Source organism: Lagenorhynchus albirostris, chromosome 18 (assembly GCF_949774975.1).
Source record: "Lagenorhynchus albirostris chromosome 18, mLagAlb1.1, whole genome shotgun sequence".
NCBI lineage: Eukaryota > Metazoa > Chordata > Mammalia > Artiodactyla > Delphinidae > Lagenorhynchus > Lagenorhynchus albirostris.
The window spans coordinates 13195944-13201233 of record NC_083112.1 but is presented as its reverse complement, the minus strand read 5'-3'; the positions used below and the strand labels follow the sequence as shown (position 1 = coordinate 13201233).

At 38.2% G+C, this 5290-nt stretch overlaps 1 protein-coding gene across 1 annotated transcript in view; it reads left to right on the top strand.

The window, feature by feature from the left end:
- TRPC4 (transient receptor potential cation channel subfamily C member 4) overlaps positions 1 to 5290 on the top strand; it is a 118258-nt gene that overhangs the window by 74002 nt on the left and 38966 nt on the right. The window lies entirely within an intron of this gene.

The following is a 5290-nucleotide window of genomic DNA, read 5'->3' as shown; positions in this document are numbered from 1 at the left end:
TGGTTTCTGCAGGCAAGAAGGATGTCAGGAAAAGTTAGAAGTCTTCTTTACCTCCTTGGTACCCTGGTCACAGCTCTTCCCTTGTTGGTTGTCTGCATCTCTGGTTTATACTGAGTGGCCTATGTGACAGGTCTTGACCCTCTGACTCTCCTGATGGGTCCATGAGTGTTCTTTAGAGGGTCCTGTGTACCTGCACACTACATAGTTCTCTGAATCCGAGTTTCAGCTCTGCCTGACATCTTCCAGTCTGGGAACTCATAACCAGCAGTTGGCCCCTTTATGGGTCCTGTGACCCTAGCAAGGGCAGGAGAACAAGATGGCTAAAGCCCGGCTTCTTCCTGTGATAAGCACTAGCTCCCCCAAGAGATCACAAAACCTTACTTCCTCAGGTGGCAAGGGGCCAGGCTGCTGCCAGCTCCCCAGCTGCCTGGGGAAGACCCACTGTTGGTTTGTTTCCCCTGAAGTGCAAGCCAAGTGAGAGACGAGCAGCCCAAGTGCTTGGGAAGATGCCCCAGCAGGCGTTAAGAGCCAGCTTCTCCTTGCAGAAACCCCCATCTTTGTGAGGCATTTTCGTGGAGTCTCCTACACTTGACCTAGGGAGGTGGCGGTGCTGGTGAGGTCGCTAGCACCCGAACTGCAGTGCCCTGAGCTCACAGCTCTCTGGGCCCCTCTTCCCAGCGTTCTCTCTGTATAACCCATGGGTTAGAGTGTGGCAGGAGGCTGGTAGCAGATATGGTCCTCACCCCTCAGGAATCCCCAGCGGGAAGGGCTGCAGTTTTCTGGACGCTCTCTTCAGAAACTGGATACTCGAGGCTCTTTATCTTTGTTTGGGTTTTAAGAAGAACGCTGAGACCGTAGCAGCCGCCCCTTAACTTAGTGCCTCTTATGGGTCTGGCATAATGTGAGTCTCTACTGAGTGAAATAACTGCATTTAGATTTCTTTTTGTACAAAAGCAGAATTTTGACAAGAAACTACCTTTTTGTTTCCTGACTTGGGGAGGGAATAAAACCCTCCAGCGAAGAAGAATTCTTTTTTGTTGCCTTTATCTTCATTGATTGGTGCCACAGCCTGGATTTCAGTGTTCTGTCAAGGGACTTCCAAGGCCAGATCCCTCGACTGCTCTGGGGCTGCTGTAAAAAGCCCTCAGAGGTGTCGCAGGTGAAAAGCTGACTTGCTCTTTGCTTGGGGTTATTTACTCTTCGCGTAAATACTGACAGCAAGAAAGGAGAGGCAAGAGGTCTGTGTGCAGAGCTACACATTTCTCACGTGAAATCGAGGCTGCTAAGTGCAGCATCGGAGGTCTGCCTCCTCCATCCGCCCCCCACAGCCAGCTTCACGTGATGGGATATAACAGAATACTCAGATAGCCCTGGGGAAAACCGTTATGGGAAAGGTAGAAAACAATAGCCCAGACTTCCAGGCATCCACAGATAGTTTTAAAGGAAGTTCTCTGACTCATTGGTACTGCGATCTTTCCGTGGTTGGTCCCTGCAGTCTTAGATCAATGCTTGTAATTAGACTTCCACCACCACGCTGAGAAATCATGTCACCTGTTTATAAACAGCAGAGAATAACTTTGAAATGTTCCCATTGTGGGACCAGCACAAACATTTTCTGACAGAAGCTCCCTCAAGCTTTGTTTGCTTTAGTCGTTTTTTGGTTACCATGAATAGTTTACTATCTGGATGCATTTTTCAGCCAGTTAATAGCACCTTCTAGTTTTTCTAAAGGCTTGTTTCTTCTAAAATTTCGGTGAATATTGCCAGAATAGAGGAAACTTGGTATTTCACTAACGTGCTCATAACAAATAGAAATCAATGTCATCAAACAAGGATGTGGTGATACAGGAAGTGATCCAAACAGCTGTAGGAAGTGATCCTACAGTCTGGTGCTTTGAAAACAAAAGATCCCAAACCCCATTAGCCAACCAGCACTGACTGACAGTCTCATTTACAGTTCAGGTTGAAAAAACAGTGGGCTAAGTCCTCAATTTCATCAGGATCTCTGTTTTTTCCATACAGTTGTGCCTTTCCAAAGTCAGGAGTAATATAATTTTTGTATAATTCAGAAGGTTAGATTTTATGTCTATTCTTTGAACTCCAAAGGAACTGTAATATATCCGAATTGTGAGTTTTTGTTTTGACTCTTCTTCAGAAACCTTAGAGGTCATCTATTGAAGTGTCATGTCCTTGAACCTGTCTAATAGGAACAGAGTCTGCTCAGATATTAAGGGGCTCCAGGTTAAAATGCTGCTTTCTACTGAGCTCCTAACTGCTTCTTCATACCTCCTTCCCCTCTAAAGCAGTTAGTTTTGGTGTCTTTACTCTTTTACATAATTACCCACAAAATATTTGAAGTTCCGTATTTTGGTGACTTAATAATCCCATTTGGCTTTCCAGTTGGGTAGAAGCAAAAAAAGAGATACAATTTATCTATAAAGGGAAATAAAATATAAACCCTCTTGTTGGTTAGTAGGTATTTTTAAATATATTTCATTTTAAAATACATACAAAATTTGAAAACACCAGAATCACAAATTCATAAAGTTGGAATGACCTTTAGAGGTCCAGTGGAACAAGTCTCCACTCATTGCTAGAATTTCTCTGGAGTATGACTGATCAAAGACATTCCAGGCTCTGCATTGGAATCGTAACCTCAAACGGTGATCCATTCCAGTTTGGGGACAACTCTGCCAGAGAATCCCCCTTACATTGGGCAAGAAGGTTCCGTTCTATAACTTTCATATCATAGATCCAATTTCTGCTTTCTGGGGCAGACCAAAGCTGGTGTGTGCCCTCTGGTACAGAAAAGCTTTTAATCTCTCATGTCAGCTATTGTGATGACTGATTTTCATAGAATATTGATAATTCAAACAGGAAGAATCAGTGTCTGGCTTATTTATACCATTAAGGTAGAATTATATATACTCTTGTATGATTCTATCTATAGAATTCTGTGATAATCCAAACCTTTCTTTTTTTGAAGTGAGATAACTGAAACCTAGAAGGACGAGACTACTGGCTAAGATTACAAAGCTGATTACTAGTTGAGCTGAGCCTGGCAATTCACTCACCTGACTTTATCACTATGCCTTCTGATGAAAGTGAACTTGAATGCATTTGTTCAGTCAACGATTGCAATGCTCACATCGCCTCCTCTCTGGGAATTGGCAAAGTTTCAAGCAAAACAAAACAAATAAGCTCCACTGTGAAATCTCAGGAGTAAGAAAATATTGTCTAAGAGCACTGCCTAAGGAGACTGGTATCCTGTTCTGGTTTCTCCACTAACTGCCTTTAGTCACACGGCCTTTTGGGGCCTTAGGTTTCTTATGTAGGTTGTGGTTGCGTGCTGGATTCTGAGACTGTACCCAGGCTCAGTAGGAAAAAGCACCACGAATGTGTGAGAGGAGAGTATTTCCATGAGTACCGAACATTTTTCCTCATTGCATAATATAAATTGTAAGTTTCCCACAAGCTATAAAATCAGTGCGTGTATCACATCTTATTCAGATCTTATATATTCCTTTCTTCAATAAGGAGTCAGTGATCATTATCACCTCCCCAAATATGCCCAATTTTATCTGAGTTCTCAAGAGAGATTTATTTATGAAAGAAACTTCAAAGGGGAAGCTGGATATAACAACAAATCTAGAATAAAGCTGTGGTCTACAGCAGACTTTAAAATGCACTCTATATTTAATTCAACTGAAATCAGTCCTCATCTGGGTTCTTAATTTAAATGTGACAAAATTTTAAAATAAAACTTTATTAATAATATTAAATAACTATTGCTAGTTTTTACTAAATAATTATGGACTAATATACTTTTATTTCTTCCAGAGTTCTATTGTGCAAATTTTCAAACACATCTATCAGCAATATATCACAATTGATACTTTATTATATTTCTTTATTTTAAATCTAACCCTATTTCCATTGTCCAGCATAAATCTCTCATAATTTTTGCGGCCACTACTTTTAAATTTTTAAAATTTTTTACTATTTTAAACTTTTGCTGCCACTACTTTTAAATTTTTTTTTCTAGGGCACAGGTATATAAAATGTTGACAAACACATACAATCATATAGCACCACCACAATCAAGATATAGGACAAACTGTGGCCCAGTAGGCCAAATCGGGCCCTTTGACAGTTTTTATAAATAGTTACATTATAACAAACCCACACTCATTCATTAATTGCAAAGCCTAAATTATTTATTTTCTGGCCCTTTACAAAATAAGTATGATGGTAGTTTAGATTTTTATAGATGTCCTTTATCAAATCAAAACATTTTCCTTCTAGTCTTACTTTGCTGAAAGTTTTTGTCATGAATGGATGTTGAATTTGGTCAAATGAATTTATTGTATCTATTGAAAAGATTTATTGCATTTAATGAAAAGATTTTTTCCCCAAAATATCTGTTGATATGACAAATTACATTGATTGATTCTTAAATTTTCAAACAATCTTGCATTTCTGGGAAAAACAGCTGTATTTAATTTACTAATATTTGTTGAGGATTTTATGCATATTCAAAGGGTTATTAGCGTGTAGTTTTCTTTGTATTATTTTTGTATGACTTTTTATCAGAATACTACATACTTTTAAAACATTTTTTCTTGTAATTTTGTAAGTGTTTGATTAGCACTGGCATTATTTTTTCCTTAAATGTTTGGTAGAATCACCATAAAGGAACTGGACCTGAATTTTTCTTTGCTGGAAGGTTTTTAACTATGAATTCATTTTCTTTAATGAATATAGGACAATTCAGGTTATTCTATGTCCTCTTATGTGAGTTAGGAAGGTTATGTCTTTCCGGGAAAATGTCCAGTTTATTTAAGTTGTGAAATTTATGAGTATCAAGTTCATTTTATCACTTATCCTTATGAAGTCTTTAAGATCTGTATTTATGTCCCTTCTTTCATTTCTGATATGGATCATTTATATCTTCTTTTTTTTCTTGACCATTCTAGCTAGACTTTTATCAATTTTAGTGACCATTTCAGAGAATTAGATTCTGTTTTCATTGACTTTTCTCAAGTTTTATATTTTAAAATTTATTGATTTCTGCTTTAAAATTTTCTTTCTTCTGTTTGTTTTGGGTTTAATTTGCTCTTCTTTTCAGTGTCACAGTTGAAGCTGAGATCACTGATTTGAGACCTTTATTGTTTTCTAATTAAGCATTCTACTCTAAGTACTGTGTTAACTGCATCACAGAACTTTCAGTTGTATTTTCATTTGTAATCATTTCAAAATATTATCTAATTATTCTGTTAATTTCTCTTTA